Raw genomic sequence first — 22,202 nt, forward strand, 5'->3', positions numbered from 1 at the left:
TGAACTGTATTTTCTTTCCATGTTCACCTTGTTTCTGTATAGTTGTTGCTGTCCTATAAGTTGGTGTTATTTAACTGCCGTACTTATTTATACTGTTCTGTTCTATACTATTGATCTTTATATTTTATTTAACCTTAGTAGGGCCCTGACCTTCCTCGTCACTACCCAACAGAGGTTAGGCTTGGCACTTACTAAGTACCGCTGTGGTGTACTCATGCCCCTTCTGCGCATGTTTTTCATGTGCAGATCCAGGTACTGCTACTTAGGCCTACCATCCTTGAGGGAGTCGACTGCTCTAGAGACTTCGAGGTACATCTGCCACGTCCGCAGATTGAGAAGTCCCTCTCTCTTCTAGCTGTTAAACATTGCCCTTTTGTATTTTTCTTTCTTTTTAGATATTCTGGAGTTAGACTGTTAGATATTCCATAGGCTTGTGTTTACGTGAGTTTCCAAGTTTTGGGATAGTGTACTTGGTTTTGAGAATGTTATGTTGTATATGCCGAGCGGCATTATAACTATTGCTCCATTCAGTTACTTTTGGTTTTTGGTTATTTTGTTCCGCAAGTTTCGTTTATGTTCCGCATTTGTTAGGCTTACCTAGTCGTAGAGACTAGGTGCCGTCACGACAATTCACGGAGGGTGAACTGGGGTCGTGAGAAGTTGGTATGAGAGTTCTAAGTTCATAGGAGTCATGGATCACAAGCCAGTTTATTAGAGTCTCGCTGATCGGTATGGAGACGTCTATACTTATCTACGAGAGGCTATGTAACTATTAGGAAAATTCCACTTCATTTGATTTCCTTGTCATGCGATATTTTGACATCACCATTCTAAACTTTTGTCTTCTATTATCTCATAGATGGTGAGGACACGCGCTACTCAAGACAATCAGACACTCGCGCCCCCTACTGCAGCAGTCAGTGGCTGGGGCCGGGGTAGAGGACTAGGACGCGCACGTAGTGCAGCCAAAGCACCTGTGCGAGCTGCCGCCGAGGTACCACCAGCAGTTCCAACCGGAGTCCAGACACCTGACACGCATACTGCTACTACTACTCCAGCTCTTCAGGAGACTCTGGCATAGTTTATGAGCATGTACACCACTCTGGCTCAGGCAGGGTTGTTTCCCCTTGCTGTAGCAACATCTCGGGGCGGTGGAGGAGCACAGACTCCTGCCTCCCGCACTCCTGAGCAACGAGTGCATGTTGAGCAGGTCCCTAAGATTATTCCTGTACCGCCTAGAGTGCCGGTTCAGCCTGAGGACAGGGCAGCGGCTTTCGAGGATGAGCAGTTGAGGCTTGAGAGGTTCAAGAAGTACAAGCCCCCTATATTCAGTGGTCTAGCATTAGATGATGCTCTGGAATTCTAGATGAGTGTTACCGCATTCTCCATACCATGGGTATATCAGGATCGAGCGGGGTTTCCTTCACTATTTTCCAGCTTCGAGGAGCCGCCTATGAGTGGTGGCGCACCTATTAGTTAAACAGTCCGGATGAGGCTGCTTTACTGAGTTGGACTCAGTTTTCAGATATGTTCTTGAGAGAGTATGTTCTTTAGAGCCTCAGGGATGCATGGCGCCCAAAGTTTGAGCATTTGCGCCAGAGTACTATGACTGTCTTAAAGTATGCTATCTTTTACACCAGTTTGGCTAGGCATGCACCAGCCTTGGTTTCCACTGTTCGCGAGAGGGTTTGCCGGTTTATTGAGGCCTTATTCACAGCATCAGGTTTAGCATGGCTCGTGAGTTGGATATGGATATTTCTTATTAGCAGGTGGTGAGCGTTGCTAGGAGGATTGAGGGTATGCATGCTAGGGAGAGAGAGGAGAGGGAGGCCAAGAGGTCTCGAGAGTCAGCCCATTATTCTGGTGCCCGTACCCCAGCTACAGGTCGTCATGGTAGGGGTTATATGAGTCGCCCTATTCATTCAGGTCTTCCAACAGCCAATAGTGCTCTAGCTCCTCCTGGCATCAGGAGCCTTATTATGCACCTCCGGTTTCTAGTGCACCTCCTGTGTAGGGTATTTTCAGAGGTCAGTCCAGCAGACCTGGTCCGAGCCAGTCACATCTGCCACATTCTCCCAGAGTTTGTTTTGAGTGTGCTGACACACGTCATATGGTGAGGGATTGCCCAGACTTGGGAGGGGTGCACCTCTACAGACTTCTCAGCCATAGCGTGCCCTGTAGAGTTCTCAGGCTATGGTTACAGCTCCAGTTGCTATCCCACCTTCTCAGCCAGCTAGAGGTGGAGGTCAGGGAGGTAGAGGTCTCCCTAGAGGGGGAGGCCAGTCCAGATACTATGCCCTTCCTACCCGTACCAAGGTTGTTGCCTCCGATTCTGTCATCCCAGGTATTATATTGGTTTGTCACAGAGATGCATCGGTTCTATTTGATCCAGGCTCTACTTACTCTTATGTGTCTTCTTATTTTGCTCTGCATTTGGGTGTATCTCGGGATTTTTTGAGTTCCCCTATTTATGTTTCTACTCCTGTGGGAGATTCTCTTGTTGTGGACCCCGTTTATCGGTCGAGTTTCGTTGCTCTTTGTGGTTTTGAAACCAGAGCCGATTTATTGTTGCTCAACATGGTAGATTTTGATATTATCTTGGGCATGGACTGGTTGTCGCCCCATTAGGCTATTCTTGATTGTCACGCCAAAACCGTGATGCTGGCTATGCCAGGTGTACCACGTGTTGAGTGGAGGGGTACTTTAGATCACACTCCCAGTAGAGTTATTTCTTTTCTTAAAGCTCAGCATATGGTTGAGAAGGGGTGTGATGCGTATTTAGCTTATGTGAGAGATGTAAGCATTGATACCCCTACAGTTGATTCAGTTCCAGTAGTACAGGATTTTCCTGATGTGTTTCCAGGTAATCTCCCAAGCATGCCGCTTGATAGAGATATTGATTTTGGCATTGATCTGTTGCCGGGCACTCAGCCCATTTCTATTCCTTCGTATCGTATATCTCCTCCTGAGTTGATAGAGTTGAAGGATCAGTTATAGATATTGCTTGATAAGGGTTTTATTCGGCCCAATGTATCACCTTGGGGTGCTCCTGTCTTGTTTGTGAAGAAAAAGGATAGTTCTATGCGTATGTGTATTAATTATCGCTAGTTGAACAAGGTTACAATGAAGAACCGTTTTCCTTTGCCTCGTATTGATGATCTATTTGACCAGCTTCAAGGCGCACGAGTGTTTTCTATGATTGATTTGCGCTCAGGTTACCATCAGTTGAAGATTTAGGAGCCAGATATCCCAAAGACTGCTTTTAGGACTCGGTATGGTCATTACGAGTTCCTTGTCATGTCATTTGGGATGACCAATGCCCCAGTAGCCTTTATGCATTTGATGCATAGTGTGTTCCAGCCGTATCTTGACTCGTTCGTCATTATCTTTATTGATGATATTCTGGTGTTTTTTGACGGAGTCGAGAAGATCATGAGTATCACTTGAGGACTGTGCTTCAAAGTCTGAGAGAGAAGAAGTTATATGCTAAGTTCTCAAAATGTGAGTTTTGGTTGGATTCAGTGGCATTCTTAGTCCACGTGGTATCGAGTGAGGGCATTCAAGTGGATCCGAAGAAGATCGAGGCCATGCAGAGTTGGCCCAGACCATCCTCAACTACCGAGATCCGCAGTTTCCTTGGTTTAGCGGGCTACTACCGTCGTTTTGTGGAGGAGTTTTCACCGATTACAGCCCCTATGACCAGGTTAACCCAGAAGGGTGCTTCGTTTTAGTGGACGGAGGATTGTGAGGCGAGCTTTCAGAAGCTCAAAATAGCTTTGACTACCGCCCCAGTTTTGATACTGCCTACAGGTTCGGGGTCTTATACGGTCTATTGTGATGCCTCGAGGGTTGTCCTCGGAGCGGTGTTGATGTAGGATGGTAGGGTGATTGCCTATGCGTCCAGACAGTTGAAGATACATGAGAAGAACTACCCTGTTCACGACCTTTAGTTAGCTGCCATTGTTCACTCACTGAAGATTTTTCGCCATTATTTATACGGGGTTCCTTATGAAATTTATACTGACCATCGGAGCTTGCAGCACTTGTTCAAGTAAAAGGATCACAATTTGTGCCAGAAGAGGTGGTTAGAGTTGCTGAAGGACTATGACATCACTATTTTGTATTACCCGGGCAAGGCCAATGTGGTGGCCAATGCTTTGAGTCACCAGGCAGAGAGTTTGGGGAGTTTGGCTTATTTACCAGCATCGGAGGGCCCTATGACAATGGATGTTCTGGCCTTAGCCAGCTAGTTTGTGAGAGTGGATCTTTCGTAGCCTAGTTGGGTTCTAGCTTGCGTGGTTTCTTGAAAGTCCATATTTGATCGTATCAGGGAGCGGCAGTGTAATGACCCTCATTTGCTTGTCCTCAAGGACAAGGTTCAGCACGGTGATGCCAGAGATGTGGCTATTGTTGATGATGGGGTATTGAGGATGCAGGGTCGGATTTGTGTACCCAATGTTGATGGGCTTCGAGAGTTGATTTTAGAGGAGGCCCATGGTTCACGGTATTCCATCCATCCGGGTGCCGCGAAGATGTACCGAGATTTGAGACAGCACTATTGGTGGAGGCGGATGAAGAAATATATAGTTGGATTCGTAGCTTGGTGTCTCAACTGTCAGCAGGTGAAGTATGAGCATCAGAGACAGGGTGGGTTGCTTCAATAGATAGATATCCCGGAGTGGAAGTGGGAGCGGATCACTATGGACTTTGTAGTTGGGCTCCCACGGACTTTGAGAAAGTTTGATGCTATTTGGGTGATTGTGGATCGGCTGACCAAGTTCACTCATTTCATTCCCGTGTGTACTACTTATTCTTCGAAGCGGTTGGCGAAGATTTATATCTAGGAGATTGTTTGTCTGCATGGTATTCCAGTGTCCATCATTTCAGATAGAGGTACACAGTTCACATCACGATTTTGGAGAGCCGTTCAGCATGAGTTTGGTACTCGGGTGGGGTTGAGTACAACATTTCACCCTTAGACGGACGGACAATCCGAGCGCACTATTTAGATTTTTGAGGATATGCTCTGTGCTTGTATGATTGAGTTTGGAGGATCTTGGGATCAGTTCTTGCCATTGGCGGAGTTTGCTTATAACAATAACTATCAGTCCAGCATTTAGATGGCACCGCATGAGGCTTTATATGGGAGACGATGTAAATCCCCGGTGGGTTGGGCATAAGCTTAGTTCAAGATGTTTTGGAGAAGGTTAAGGTGATTCAAGATAGACTCCATACAGCCTAGTCCTGACAAAAGAGTTACACGGATTGGAAGGTTCGTAATGTTTCTTATATGGTTGGAGAGCGGGTTCTTCTTCGGATATCGCCTATGAAGGGCGTTATGAGATTCGGGAAGAAAGGGAAGTTGAGTCCGAAGTTTGTTGGCACTTTTGAGATATTTAGGAGCGTTGGGGAGGTTGCTTATGAGCTTGCCTTACCTCCTAGCTTGGCAGGAGTTCATCCGGTATTTCATGTTTCGATGCTCCGGAGGTATCACGGTGACCCGTCGCATGTGTTAGACTTCAGTTCCGCCTAGTTGGACAAGGATCTATCTTATATTGAGGAGCCAGTGGCAATATTGGACAGGTAGGTTAGAAAGCTGAGGTCAATGAACATTGTATCAGTGAAGGTTCAATGGCGGGGTCAGCCGATTGAGGAGGCGACCTGGGAGACCGAGTAGGATATACGCAGCCGTTACCCTCGTCTTTTCACTACTTCAGGTATGTCTTTATTCTTGTTCGAGGACGAATGAATGTTTAAGTGTAGGAGAATGTGACGACCCATCCGGTCGTCTTAAAAATTAACGCCCTGATCCCCTATTAACTACTTTCCCCAAATGTAATTATACTATTATGATTTGCGGGGATGTTCGGTTTTGAGCTTCGGAGAGTTTTGGGACACTTAGTCCCTAAATGAGAGCTTAAGTGTTGGAAAGTTGACCGTAGTCGTAATAGTGTGAAGACAGCCTCAGAATGGAAATCTAATGTTTCCGTTAGCTCCTTTAGGTGATTTTGGGCTTAGTGGCGTGATCAGATTGTGTTTTAAAGGTCCGTAGCTAATTTAGGCTTGGAATGCCGAAAGTTGAATTTTTGAAGTTTCTGATCTGATAGTGAGATTTTGATCAGAGGGCCGGAATGGAATTCCGAAAGTTGGAGTAGTCCCAAAGTGTTGAATGTGACGTGTGTGCAAAATTTTTGGTCATTCGGACGAGATTTGATAGACTTTTGATCGAAAACATATTTTGAGAATTTTGGAGTTCTTAGGCTTGAATCCATGGTTAATTAGAGGTTCCGATGTTGTTTTAGGTGTTATAAGGATTGGTACAAGTTTGGATAGTTGTTTGTGACTTGTTGGTGCCTTTGGTTGAGGTCCCCGAGGCCCTGGGATGATTTCAGATGGTTGACGGAAGAATTTTGGAGTTGGAAGGTTGCAACTTCAGCTAATATCTGTCATAACCGCACATGCGGTTTGGGTTCCACAGGTGCGGAGCCACAGAAGCGGCGTTGTCACCGCATAAGCGAAAATAAGGAGGAGTAGCAGAGGCCGCAGATGCGGAAGGATTTACGCACCAGCGTAACCGCAGATGCGGTGAGAAGGTCGTAGGTGCGAAATTTGGGATTTTAATGAGTTGTCACAGATGAGACTTTTGTTCCTCAAAAGCAGTACCGCAGATGCAGTCCCAGGGCCGCAGCTGCAGAAATCGCTGGCCATAACATATAAATAGTTGCCTTCGCGAATTTGAGCTATTCTTTCACCATTTTCATCTGGGTTTGAAACTTTTGAGAGAGATTCTTGAGGAAAACAAAGGGGAATCACTCGGAGGTAACATCCTTGACTTCATAACTTGTTTTTATGTGATTAAAGACCTAATTAGTAGTGAATAATTTGGGAAAAAAGGAAATTAGGGCTTGAGTTTAAGGGACCTTTAAATGAGGATTTAAGGGGTCATTTGGACTCCGATTTCAGTGTTCTTGTTATGTATAGACTCGTGAGAGTACGAGGTTTCTGAAAATGTAAATTTTACCCAATTCCGAGATGTGGTCCCGAGGGGCATTTTGGTCATTTTACATAATTTCGCGTATTAGCTTAGAATTTAACTGTAGAATCAGTTACTTGAAGTGTTATTTACATTATGAAATTGAATTGAATAGATTTGGGCCATTTGAGGTTGAGTACATGTGGCAAGAGCGTGGTTTCAGATTGATTTTTGAGCCGGTTCGAGGTAAGTGGCTTGTCTAACCTTTTGTGGGGGACCTTCCCCTTAGGATTGGTATATTTGGTAATTGAAATGCCTTGTACGTGAGATGACGAGTGCTTACATGTGCTAATTGTTGGAAATCCAGTTTTCTTTAAGTAATTACTAGTATGTTTCCTTTCCTGTTTCTATTACTTGCACTATTAAGCTTGTTGTTACCTTAGGAAAGCATGTCTAAGTGACTTAATTGCTTTATTTGTTCAACCTGCCTTACTTGAATTCTGTGCAGCATGCTAGGCTAGAATCACTTGTTGCCTTAATATGAAGTCTTGCCATTTCTGTATATTTTTTTCCGGTTGTTGCTGTGTATTTTTTTGGGACTATGGATGTGGGATTCCGGTAGCTCCCCCTTGTCTGTTTAATTTGGAACTACAGATGTGGGATTCCAGTAGATCCCCCTGCACAGTTATATGGAACTACGGGAATGCACCCGGTAGATTCCCCTAGTACTGGGTATTAACATTTGGGACTACGGAACGTGATTCCGGTAGATCCCCTCGCACTATGAGTTGGACTACGGGATAGGATCCCGGGAGATCCACAGGATATGTACAGATGGGACTATAGGACAGTATCTTGGGAAATCCCCGATTGTTATTATTGGTGTTGAGCTGTATTTCCTTTCCATGTTCACCTTGTTTCTGTATAGTTGTTGATGTCATATAAGTCCTGTCTTATTTCACTGCCATACTTATTTATACTGTTCTATTCTATATTGTTGATCTTTATATTTTATTTAACCTCAGTAGGGCCCTGACCTTCCTCGTCACTACCCAACAGAGGTTAGGCTTGGCACTTACTGAGTACCCCTGTGGTGTACTCATGCCCCTCCTGCGCATGTTTTTTATGTGCAGATCCAGGTACCGCTACTCAGGCCTACCATCCTTGAGGGAGGCGACTGCTCTAGAGACTTCAAGGTACATCCGCTGCGTCCGCAGACTGATAAGTCCCTCTCTATTCTAGCTGTTAAACATTGCCCTTCTGTATTTTTTCTTTCTTTTTTGATATTCTGGAGTTAGACTGTTAGATATTCCAAAGGCTTGTGTTTTCGTGAGTTTCCGTGTTTTGGGATAGTGTACTTGGTTTTGAGAATGTTGTGTTGTATATGCCGAGTGGAATTATAACTATTTCTCCATTCAGTTACTTTTGGTTTTTTGTTATTTTCTTCCGCAAGTTTTGTTTATGTTCCGTATTTGTTAGGCTTACGTAGTCGTAACAACTAGGTGCCATCACGACAGTTCACGAAGGGCAAACTAGGGTTGTGACAAGTTGGTATTAGAGCTCTAGGTTCATATGAGTCATGGATCACAAGCCGGTTTATTAGAGTCTCGCTGATCGGTACAAAGATGTATGTACTTATCTACGAAAGGCTATTTAACTGTTAGGAAAATTCCACTTCATTTGATTTCCTTTTCGTGTGATATTTTGACATCACCATTCTAAACTTCTATCTTCTATTCTCTTACTGATGGTGAGGACACGCGCTTCCCGAGACAATCAGGCACCCGTGCCCCCTACTGCAGCCGTTAGAGGCAGGGGCTGGGGTGGAGGACGAGAACGCGCACTTGGTGCAGCCAGAGCACCTGTGCGAGTTGCCGCCGAGTTACCACTAGCAGTTCCAGCCGGAGTTTAGGCACCTGACACGCCTACTACTACTACTACTCCAGCTCTTCAGGAGACTCTAGCATAGTTCATGAGCATGTACACTACTTTAGCTCAGGCAGGGCTATTTCCCCTTCCTACAGCAACATCTCAGGCCGGGGGAGGAGCACAGACTCCCGCCGCCTGCACTCCTGAGCAGCGAGTGCATGTTGAGCAGCTCCCTGAGATTATTCCTGTAACGCTTGCAGTGCCGGTTCAGCCCGAGGACAGGGCAGCGGCTTCCGAGGATGAGCCATTGAGGCTTGAGAGGTTCAAGAAGTACAAGCCCCCTGTATTCAGTGGTCTAGCAACGAATGATGCTCTGGGATTTCTAGATGTGTGTTACCGCATTCTTCGTACCAAGGGTATATTAGGATCGAGCAAGGTTGCCTTCACTACTTTCCAGCTTCGAGGAGCCACCTATGAGTGGTGGCGCACCTATGAGTTAGACAGTCCGGATGAGGCTGCTTCACTAGCTTGGACTCAATTTTTAGATCTGTTCCTAAGATAGTATGTTCCTCAGAGCCTCAGGGATGCATGGTGCGCAGAGTTTGAGCATTTGCGCTAGGGTACTATGACTATCTCAAAGTATGTTGTCCGTTACACCAGATTGGTTAGGCATGCACCAGCTTTGGTTTCCACTGTTCGCGAGAGGGTTCTCCGGTTTATTGAGGGCCTTATTCCCAGCATCAAGTCTAGAATGGCTCGTGAGTTGGAGATGGATATTTCTTATTAGTAGGTGGTGAGAATTGCTAGGAGGATTGAGGGTATGTATGCTAGGGAGAGAGAGGAGAGGGAGGCCAAGAGGTCTCGAGAGTCGGCCAATTATTCTGGTGCCCGTACCCCAGCTGGAGGTCATCATGGTAGGGATTATATGAATCTCCCTGCTCATTCAGCTCTTCTAGCAGCTAGTAGTGCTCCAGCTCCTCCTAGGCATTAGGAGCCTTATTATGCACCTCTGGATTCTAATGCGCCTCATGCGCGGGGTGCTTTCAAAGGTCAGTCCAGCAGACCTGGTCCAAGCTAGTCACAGTCGCCACATTCTCCTAGATCTTGTTTTGAGTGTGGTGACACATGTCATATGGTGAGGGATTGCCCAGACTTGGGAGGGGTTCACCTCTACAGACTTCTCAGCCATAGCGTGCCCCGCAGAGTTCTAAGGCTATAGTTACAGATCCAGTTGCTAGCCCACCTGCTCAGCCAGCTAGAGGTAGAGGTCACCCTAGAGGGGGAGGCTAGGCCAGATACTATGCCCTTCCTGCCCGTACCGAGGTTATTACCTCCAATTCTGTCATCACAGGTATTATATTGGTTTGTCACAGAGATGCATTAGTTATATTCGATCCAGGCTCTACTTACTCTTATACGTCTTCTTATTTTGCTCCGCATTTGGGTGTATCTAGTGATTCTTTGAGTTCCCCTGTTTATGTTTCTACTCCTATAGGAGATTCTCTTGTTGTGGACCGTGTTTATCGGTCATGTTTGGTTGCTCTTTGTGGTTTTGAGACCAAACCCGATTTATTATTGCTCAGCATGGTGGACTTTGACATTATCTTGGGCATGGACTGGTTGTCTTCCCATTATGCTATTCTTGATTGTCACGCCAAAACCGTGATGCTGGCTATGCTAGGTGTACCACATGTTGAGTGGAGAGGTACTTTAGATCACACTCCCAGTAGAGTTATTTCTTTTCTTAAAGCTCAGCGTATGGTTGAGAAGGGTTGTGACGTGTATTTAGCTTATGTGAGAGATGTCAGTATTGATACCCCTTTAGTTGATTCAGTTCTAGTAGTACAGGATTTTCCCGATGTGTTTCCAGCTGATCTACCAGGCATGCCGCCTAATAGAGATATTGATTTTGGCATTGATCTGTTGCCGGGAACTCAACCCATTTATATTCCTCTATATCATATGGCTCCTCCTGAGTTGAAGGATCAGTTATAGGAATTGCTTGATAAGGGTTTTATTCGGCCCAGTGTATCACCTTGGGGTGCTCCTATCTTGTTTGTGAAGAAAAAGGATAGTTCTATACGTATGTGTATTGATTATCGTCAGTTGAACAAGGTTGCAGTGAAGAATCGTTATCCTTTGCCTCATATTGATGATCTGTTTGACCAGCTTCAGGGCGCACAGGTGTTTTCTAAGATTGATTTGCGCTCAGGTTACCATTAGAGTAAGATTCGGGAGTCAGATATCCCGAAGACTGCTTTCAGGACTCGCTATGGTCATTATGAGTTCCTTGTCATGTCATTTGGGCTAACTAATGCCCTAACAACCTTTATGCATTTGATGTATGATGTGTTTCGGTCGTATCTTGACTCATTCGTCATTGTCTTTATTGATGATATTCTGGTGTATTCCCGGAGTCGGGAAGATCATGAGCAGCACCTGAGGACTGTGCTTCAGACTCTGAGAGAGAAGAAATTATATGCTAAGTTCTCGAAATGTGAGTTTTAGTTGGATTCAGTGGCATTCTTAGGCCACGTGGTATCGAGTGTGGGCATTCAGGTGGATCCGAAGAAGATAGAGGCCATGCAGAGTTGGCCCAGACCATTCTCAGTTGCCGAGATCTGTAGTTTCCTTGGTTTGGAGGGTTACTACCGTCGTTTTGTGGAGGGGTTCTCATCGATTGCAGACCCTATGTCCAGGTTGACCCAGAAGGGTGCTCCGTTTTAGTGGACAGAGGAGTGTGAGACGAGCTTTCAGAAGCTCAAGACAGCTTTGACGGCAGCCCCAATTTTGATACTGCCTACAGGTTCGAGGTCTTATATAGTATATTGTGATGCCTCGAGGGTTGACCTCGGAGCGGTGTTGATGCAGTATGGTAGGGTGATTGCTTACGCGTCTAGACAGTTGAAGATACGTGAGATGAACTACCCCGTTCACGACGTTGTGTTAGCTACCATTGTTCACGCCCTGAAGATTTGGCACCATTGTTAATACGGGGTTCCCTCTGAGATTTATCCTGACCATCGGAGCTTGTAGTACTTGTTCAAGCAAAAGGATCTAAATTTGTGCCAGAAGAGGTGGTTAGAGTTGCTGAAGGACTGTGACATCACTATTTTGTATCACACGGGCAAGGCCAATGTGGTGGCCGATGCTTTGAGTCGTCGGGCACAGAGTTTGGGGAGTTTGGCTTATTTACTAACATTGGAGAGGCCTATGGCGATGGATGTTAAGGCCTTAGCCAGCCAGTTTGTGAGATTGGATCTTTCGGAGCCCAGTTGGGTTCTAGCTTGCGTGGTTTCTTGGTCGTCTTTATTTGATCGTATCAGGGAGCGGCAGTATGATGACCCTCATTTTCTTGTCCTCAAGGATAAGGTTCAGCACGGTGATGCCAGAGATGTGACTATTGGTGATGATGGGGTATTGAGGATGCAGGGTCAAATTTGTGTACCCAATGTTGATGGGCTTCAAGAGTTGATTCTAGAGGAGGCCCATGGTTCGCAGTATTCCATCCATCCAGGTGCCGCGGAGATGTACCAGCATTTGAGACAGCACTATTGGTGGAGGCGGATGAAGAAAGATATAGTTGGATTCGTAGCTCGGTGTCTCAACTGTCAGTAGGTGAAGTATGAGCATCAAAGACCGAGTGGGTTGCTTCAATAGATAGAGATCCCGGAGTGGAAGTGGGAGCGGATCACCATGGACTTTGTAGTTGGGCTCCCACGGACTTTGAGAAAGTTTGATGCTATTTGGGTGATTGTGGATCGGCTGACCAAGTTCACTCATTTCATTCCCGTGTGTACTACTTATTCTTCGAAGCGGTTGGCGAAGATTTATATCCGGGAGATTGTTCGTCTGCATGGTATTCCAGTGTACATCATTTTAGATAGAGGTACTCGGTTCACATCATGATTCTAGAGAGCCGTTCATCATGAGTTAGGTACTCGAGTGGGGTTGAGTACATCATTTCACCCTCAAACAGACGGACAATCCGAGCGCACTATTCAGATTCTTGAGGATATTCTCCGTGCATGTGTGATTGAGTTTAGAGGATCTTGGGATCAGTTCTTGCCATTGGCGGAGTTTGCTTATAACAATAGCTATCAGTCCAGCATTCAGATGGCACCGTATGAGGCTTTATATGGGAGACGGTATAGATACCCAGTGGGTTGGTTTGAGCTGGGTGAGGCCAGATTATTGGGCATAAACTTAGTTCAGGATGCTTTGGAGAAGGTTAAGGTGATTTAGGATAGACTCAGCATAGACCAGTCCAGAGAGAAGAGTTATGAGGACCGAAATTTCGTGGTGTTTCTATTTGGTTGGAGAGCGGGTTCTGCTTTGGGTAATGCCTATGAAGGGCGTTATGAGATTCGGGAAGAAAGGGAAGATGAGTCCGAAGTTTGTTGGCCCTTTTTAGATATTGAGGCACGTTGGGGAGGTTGTTTATGAGCTTGCCTTACCTCCCAGCTTGGCAGGGGTTCATCCGGTGTTTCATGTTTCGATGCTTCGGAGGTATTACAGTGACCCGTCGCACGTGTTGGACTTCAGTTCAGTCCAGTTGGACAAGGATCTATCTTATATTGAAGAGCCAGTGACAATATTGGATAGGCAGGTTAGAAAGCTGAGGTCAAAGAACATTGCATCAGTGAAGGTTCAATGGCGGGGTCAGCTGGTCGAGAAGGCGATCTGGGAGACCGAGCAGGATATGTGCAGCCGTTACCCTCATCTTTTCACTACTTCAGGTATGTCTTTATTCTCGTTCAAGGACGAACGAGTGTTTAAGTGTAGGAGGATGTGACGACCCGACCGGTTGTCTTAAGAATTAATTCCTCGATCCCCTATTAGATGCTTTCCCCAAGTGTAATTATGCTATTTTGATTTGCCACGATGTTTGGTTTTGAGCTTCGGAGAGTTTTGGGACACTTAGTCTCTAAATGAGAGCTTAAGTGTTGGAAAGTTGATCGCAGTCGGAACAGTGTGAAGACGGCCTCGGAATGGAAATCTGATGGTTTTGTTAGCTCTGTTAGGTGATTTCAGGCTTAGTGGCATGATCAGATTGTGTTTTGGAGGTCCGTAGCAAATTTAGTCATGGAATGCCGAAAGTTGATTTTTTGACGTTTCCGGTCCGATAGTGAGATTTTGATTCGAGGGTCGGAATGGAATTCTGGAAGTTGGAGTAGCTCCGTAGTGTTGAATGTGACGTGTGTGCAAAATTTCAGGTTATTCAGACGAGCTTTGATAGACTTTTTGATCGAAAGAATATTTTGAGAATTTCGGAGTTCTTAGGCTTGAATCCATGGTTAGTTCGAGGTTCCGATGTTGTTTTAGGTATTCTATGGATTGATACAAGTTTGGATAGTTGTTTATGACTTGTTGGTGCCTTTGGTTGAGGTCCCGGAGTCCCCAGGATAATTTTAGATGGTTGATAGAAGAATTTTGGAGTTGGAAGGTTGCAGCTTCTGCTGATATCTATCCTAACCGCACCTTTTTGGGTTTCGCAGGTGCGGAGCCGCAGAAACGGCATTGTCACCACAGAAGCGAAAATAAGGAGGAGTAGCAGAGGCCGCAGATGCAAATGGATTTACGCACCTACGTAACCGCAGATGTGGTGAGAAGGTCGCAGGTGCGGAATTTGTGATTTTAATGAGTTGTCACAGATGTGACTTTAGTTCCGAAAAAGTGGGACTGCAGATACGGTCCCAGGGCTGCAGATGCAGAAATCGCTGGCCAGAACATATAAATAGTTGCCTTCGCGAATTTGAGCTATTCTTTCACCATTTTCATCCGGGTTTGAAGCTTTTGAAAGAGATTCTTGAGGAAAACAAAGGGGACTCACTCGGAGGTAACATCCTTGAATTCATAACTCATTTTTATGTGATTAAAGACCTAATTAGTGGTGAATAATTTGGGGAAAAATGGGTAATTAGGGCTTGAGTTTAAGGGACCTTTAAATGAGGATTTGAGGGGTCATTTGGACTCCAATTTAAGTGTTCTTGTTATGTATAGGCTCATGAGAGTACGAGTTTTGTGAAAATGTAAATTTCACTCGATTCCGAGATGTGGGACCGATGGGCATTTTCATCATTTTACATAATTTTGCGTATTTGCTTAGAATGTAACTGTAGAATTAGTTACTTGAAGAGTTATTTATATTATGAAATTGAATTGAATAGATTTGGGCCATTTGGAGTCGAGTACTCGTGGCAAGAGCGTAGTTTCGGATTGATTTTTGAGCTGGTTCGAGGTAAGTGGCTTGTCTAACCTTGTGTGGGGGACCTTCCCCTTAGGATTGGTATATTTGGTAATTGAAATGCCTTGTGCGTGAGGTGACGAGTGCGTGCTTGTGCTAATTGTTGGAAATCCGATTTTTTTTAAGTAATTACTAGTATGTTTCCTTTCCTGTTTCTATTACTTGCACTATTAAGCCTGTTGTTAGCTCAGGAAAGCATGTCTAGGTGACTTAATTGCTTTATTTGGTCAACCTGCCTTACTTGAATTCTGTGCAGCATGCTAGGCTAGAATTACTTGTTGCCTTAATATGAAGTCTTGCCATTTCTGTATATTTTTTTTCCTATTGCTGCTTTGTATTTATTTTGGGACTACGGATGTGGGATTCCGGTGGATCCCCCTGCATAGTTATATAGAACTATGAGAATGCACCCGGTAGATTCCCCCAGTACTGGGTATTTACATTTGGGACCTTGGAACGGGATTCCGATAGATCCTCGCGCACTATGAGTTGGACTACAGGACAGGATTCTGGGAGATCCATTAGATATGTACATATGGGACTACAGGACGGTATCCTGGGAGATCCCCGATTTTTATTATTGGTGTTGAGCTGTATTTTCTTTCCATGTTTACCTTGTTTCTGTATAGTTATTACTGTCATGTACATCCTGTGTTATTTTACTGTCGTACTTATTTATACTGTTCTATTCTATACTGTTGATCTTTATATTTTATTTAACCTCAGTAGGGCCCTGACCTTCCTCGTCACTACCCAACCGAGGTTAGGCTTGACACTTACTGAGTATCATTGTGGTATACTCATGCACCTTTTGCGCATGTTTTTCATGTGCAGATCCAGGTACCTCTAATTAGGCCTACCATCCTTGAGGGAGGCGACTGCTCTAGAGACTTCGAGGTACATTTGCCGCATCCGCAGACCAAGAAGTCCCTCTCTATTCTAGCTGTTAAACATTGCCCTTCTATATTTTTCCTTTCCTTTTAGATATTCTGGAGTTAGACTGTTAGATATTCCAAAGGATTGTGTTTCCGTGAGTTTTCGGGTTTTGGGATAGTGTACTTGATTTTGAGAATGGTGTGTTGTATATGCCGAGCATCATTATAACTATTGCTCCATTCAGTTATTTTGGCTTTTGATTATTTCTTTCGAAGTTTCGTTTATGTTCCACATTTGTTAGGATTACCTAGTCGTAAGGAGTAGGTGCTGTCACGGCAGTTCACGGAGGGTGAACTTGGGTCGTGACACCAAGTCAAAGTAGAATAGGTGCGTTCCAATAGAGAATACTGGGCCTTGTACGGGGTGAACTTCTTACTGAGATAATAAATGGCTTACTCCTTCCTGCCTGTTTCATCATGCTTCCCCAAAACACAGTCGAAAGCTCCATCTAACACTACAAGGTAGAGTAATAAGGGTCTACCTGGCTCGGGCGAGACTAAGACTGGTGGTGTTGACATGTATTCCTTGATTTTCTCGAAGGCCTTTTGGCAGTTATCGGTCCATTTGGTGGTAGCGTCCTTCTTTAACATCTTAAAGATTGGCTCACAGATAACTGTAGACTGTGCTATGAATCGGCTGATGTAGTTAAGCCTTCCCAAGAAACTCATCACATCCTTCTTGTTCCTTGGCAGTGGTAGTTCTTGAATGGCTTTGACTTTCGATGGATCCAGTTCTATTCCTCGGTGGCTCACAATAAACCCAAACAATTTCCCAACAGGAACCCCAAATGCGCACTTTGCCGGGTTTAATTCAGGTTGTATCTCCGCAGTCTATTGAAGAACTTCCTCAGATCTTTTATATGGTTAGTTTCCTTCTTGGATTTGATAATAACATTATCCACATATACCTCTATCTCCTTGTGTATCATATCATGAAAGATGGTAGTCATGGCCCTTATGTAGGTGGCCCCTGCATTTTTTAGGCCAAATGGCATCATCTTGTAATAGTACACTCCCCACAGCGTAATGAAAGCCGTTTTATCAACATCTTCCTCATCCATCCAAATCTGATGATAACCAGCAAAGTAATCTATGAATGACTGTAGTTCATGATTGGCACAATTATCGATTAGGATGTGTATATTTGGCAAAGGGAAGTCGTCTTTCGGACTGGCCAGGTTGAGATCCCGGTAGTCGACACAGACTCTGACCTTCCCATCCTTCTTTGGCACCGGCACAATATTGGCTAACCATGTCGGGTATTCTACTACCCTGAGAACCTTAGCGTTGATATGCTTGTTAACTTCTTCCTTGATTTTCAAACTCATATCAGGCTTGAACTTTCTGAGCTTTTGCTTTACCGGTGGACACATTGGATCAGTTGGTAATTTGTGAGCCACAATGGACGTACTCAGACCAGTCATGTCATCATACGACCAGGCGAACATGTCCTCATACTCCTTTAGAAATTATGTGTATTCTTTCTTCTCTGATGGCGATAGGTGAATGCTGATTCACATTTCCTTGATGTTTCCTGCATCTCCCATGTTGACAATCTCAGTCTCATCCAGGTTGGACTTAGGTCTATTCTCAAAGTTCTCAACTTCTTTGATAATTTTGTCAGGTATGTTATCTTCCTCTAAATCCATGTCTATTTATTGCGTTGTCTCATTGCATGTCACAGTCATTGGTTCATCAAGACAAGTAATAGTAATATTGTATAGGTAAAGTAATGAGAGAAAACGATAATAATAAGTATCGATTCATAAGAAAAATCAAAATGCTTTCGATAAATTGAATAACTGTTTTGAACATTAAAGATCTTATTGTGGGAATTGAAAAATGCGAAAAGAAAATCATTTAGTAAATAAAACAGTGAATAATGCTTGTTTTAACCTTGCTACCCCGAGGCTCGTTGGGCTTTGGTTGTCTTGATGGTCCAATTCTTGAGATGTTCCCCTCTGCTCACAACCTATATGGAAGGGTCTTCCTCCCCCTCCTCTCGAGAATAACACAACAGTCCATATTACTGTCCTCTAGAAACAAATTCTTCACTGCTGCAAGTGCTTCTTCTTCATCTGACTCATAAATAATGTCGGCATGTCGGAAGGTCTTCTCCAGATGCGGTATTGGATGCTCTAATGGGTAGTAAGGACCGCGCCATAGTGGCGACCAGCTATTGAATTCTTCCCAGGTGTATTCATATCCCAAATCGAAGGTAGTGCCATGTTTCTTGAGTTTTATGGGTTTAGAAATTCCTTAGAGGTTCTTGCCGAGCCCTTTCCCAGGTTCGTACCCACTCCAACTCAGTATACTCTTGATTTTGCTATCCCACCATTTGTCTTTGTCGATAGCATTGACCCGCTCAATATGGTGGTAAGTTTCTCCACCCAGCTTCCTTCTTCCCTCGATCGCCGGAATGGTCTGGCGACTGTATATAGGGTTGCTACTGTCGCCGTGAATGATCACTTCCTGGTGATTCCATTCAAACTTTACTACCTGATGCAGCGTTGATGCTACGGCCCCAGCAGCATGAATCCATGGCCGTCCCAGCAACAAAATGTAAGACGTTGGTACATCTATTACCTGGAAATCGACCTCGAACCAGGTTGGTCCCATCTGCAGGCATAGACTAATCTTACTAATGGTGGACTTTTGAGAACCATCGAAAGCTTTCACATTGATTTCTCCATCTTTTACCTCTTGCAGTCCTTTACCCAACTTCTTGAATGTTACCAGCGGACAAATGTTAAGACTGGAATCTCCATCGAATAGGATTCTGGTGATGAAATAATCTTCGCATTGCACGGTGATGTGCAATGCTTTGTTGTGCCCTAGCCCTTCAGGTAGCAGCTTGTCCTTATTAAAGGTGATCTTATGTATTTCCATCACTTGTCCTACCATATTAGCCACTTCCCCACTAGTGAAGTTACTTTGTACGTACGCTTCATTTAGCACCTTTAACAAAGCATTCTTGTGCGTCTCAGAATTTTGCAGCAAAGAGAGAATGGATATTTGTGCTGGCGTCTTGTTTAACTGGTCGATAACCGAATATTCCTTAACCTGTATTTTCCTACAAAGGACGTCCGGGCGTGTCTCAATGAGGGGCAGCTGATTGGAGGCCTGCTTGCTTGATTCAGCCAGATGTTCAAGGGTATATACTCTACCAGTTCTTGTCATACCCTATGCTGCGATAGTTTCTTCAATCCTGACCTTGACCTTCCTTCTCGCCTCGGTTGTATAGTCCTAAGGTGTAGCATTTTTATAAAATGGTGGCATGGTAGACATCGCCACTGGGATCAATGCGGCTATCCTCATTTCGAATGGAACGTGTGCCTTGGGTGGCAAGACTGCAACCTCAAATGGTGCAGGTGCATTTGCCGAAGACAAGAATTCAACCTCAGTTGGTACCAGTGTCTTTGCGGATGGCGCTGCTTCAAACGCAAGAGGTATAGACATATTCACCTCAGCGTCCTCGAACGGTTAGATCTGAACTATGATTGGATTGAGAGTAATTGTCGGTTTCTTTGGGTCATCACCCTCTACGATCAACCTGATTGATCCCTCAGGATCCCAGTCATCTTCTACTTCAATCATGTGGATACCTCCACCCTTATGGTCTGGCAGAGGGTTGTTACGGACGCTTGGAGCGAGTTCTTTTGCCACAATGATCTTGTTATCAATCAAGGACACTATCTTGTCTTTCAAGGAGCGGCACTCATCGATGGTATGACCTTTCATGCCGGAGTGGTATGCACAGGACTTGTTCGGGTTAACCCACTGAGAAGGATTCTCGGGAGTTGCAGCAGGGATGAGGGTGACATAACCAGCAGCTTTGAGTCTCTCATACAGCTGGTCGATGGGTTCAATGATAGCTATATATTATTTTGGAGGTCTGCGATCAAAATTAGGTCGGGGTCTAGGGAAATTTTGGCGTGCAGGGGGTGATTGATAGTGGGATGGTTGAGCATTATACGTTTGGTAGACATGAGCAGTTTGGGAGTATCTGGGTGAAGTAGGTTGATATGTAGGATGTGGAGATAACTAATAAGTTGGTGGCAGAGCTTGGTATGAGGGTTCTTGGTAACTTGGGGTTGGCTAGTATGTGAGTGGAGGTGTTGAGTAAGCTTGGTATTTAAGGGGAGACTTGGTCCTTGTGTAACCATCATGGCCCCTACGTCCCTATTCTTGGACACACTACCGGACTGTAAAGCCTTATTCGTAGCTTGCAAGGCTTCGAAATTTGTAACCATACCACTTTTAATACATTCTTCAATTCTTTCATCTAATTTGATAATGTCGAAGAACTTGTGGTTTTCAATCATAATTAACCATTCATAGTACTGCGGGTCCTGAGCCCGGACAAAGAACTTGTTCATTTGCTCCTCTTCTAAGGCGGGTCTAACCTTAGCAGCTTTGGACCTTCAGCGAATAGCATACTCGTGAAACATCTCCGTGGGCTTCTTCTTCAAATTCTGGATGTAGAACACGTCTGGTGCGTTCTCTGTATTAAACCTGAATCTGTTCATAAAGTCAGGTGCCATGCCTACCCAGCTTGACCACTTCTTGGGATCTTGGCTGATGTACCAAGACAATGCATATACCTTCAAACTCCTCATGAATAGCTTCAGGCGGATCCTTTCATCCCTCCCTACTCCAACCAGTTTGTTGCAATATGTCCTCAGATGGACCCTTGGATCACCCGTACCATCAAACATTTCGAACTTAGAAGGTTTTAACCCCTCAAGCAGTTCGACATCAGGCTGTATGGAAAGGTCTTCATAGTTTAGCCCCTCGATTCCTTTTCTTCCCTCAATGCCCTGAATCCGGCTGGTCAGTTTCTAAAGTTCCTCGGCCAAGTTGCTGATAAGCAAATCCTTTTCATCAAACTTAGGTATGCATGAGATACGCTGGGTGGAGTGTGGCATAGTCTCCACGTAGATAGGATTGTTATGGTGGCCTGGTATATGGGTGTGGAAATGGTCGTTTGTGGAGTTCGAAGGTTCTGGGATGAGTAGTGGAGTGTTGTTTGGGCTACGACAGGTGTTACATTGGTTCTTTAGTAGAGCAGCGTGATGATGAGGTGCGGGATGATTATGTTGTTTTGGGATATTTTGAGGAGGTGTAGGGTTTTGAGTGTTGGAGAAGTTGATATCTGGTGTGTTGAGGGAAAATGACATGTTTTCCAGATTTCGAACCTGATCGAGCTCTTCCTGGAATTTCAACAGTTTCTGTTCAAGTTGTGACACATTCTCGTTAGGAACCCGAATACCCTGGCCATCAGTGGCCTCTACCCGTTCAGCTATGTTCTCCTTCCTGGCATTGTTAAAACCTTCCATTTTATACTTGCCTTTGTTCTTGTCTTTAATGGGACTAAGAGGAGGAGTGGCTGGAGGGCCCCTGAATCTTGTAAAATAAGATGATGATGTCAAAGTGCACAAACTAACCTTTGGGGAGGGGAATAATAAAACAAAAAATAAAAACAAAAGGTAATCAAGTCAGTGAGGATTAAAAAAGTATTGCAATATTAAACACAGTGCGGGAATGTAAAACGTGTCCTAATTTGGCAACCTCTTTGTGCCCGAGGTAGGCCTAGCGACAAATAGACTTGGAGAACTTCAAATGCCAATAAATGCTTCATTTCATAATATAAAAATAGACGAATCCAAAAATGATACTAAGATAATAATAAGTCACTACTGGCACTTGGCCTTATAACATTTGGAAGCGAGTAAACCTAATCTATTTGGCCTCAGAAGAACCTTCCTCAAGTTAAATTCTCTCGTTGATCAAATCCTCCAGTTCGCGTAAGTTCACCAATAAAAATGCCTTTGCCAGGTGTTCTCCTTCGTTCCCCTCAGCGTTTTGGTAGTCGGTGACTCATTTCCTCACTTTTCCTTCCAATTCCAGCAGACTATATTCTAGATGTTCCAACTTTTTGCTAGTTTTGGCGGACCTCTCTTTCCACTCATTGATTTGGTCATTTGATGGAAGACTCCTCCACCAGTCTAGCAAGAGTGGGGGCGTGCTAACCATACCGAAACTGGGGACCTCGTGCCTCATTTTCTACAAAACAAAAAGGGTTAGACCCTACCTCCACCGTACTCTACTATTTATACATCTATGATTAGAACATCGTCATTTAGTTCCCCAAATTAATGCACACAATGTGATGGTG

The sequence above is a fragment of the Nicotiana tabacum genome, chromosome 1 (assembly GCF_000715075.1).
Source record: "Nicotiana tabacum cultivar K326 chromosome 1, ASM71507v2, whole genome shotgun sequence".
NCBI classification, from domain to species: Eukaryota; Viridiplantae; Streptophyta; class Magnoliopsida; order Solanales; family Solanaceae; genus Nicotiana; species Nicotiana tabacum.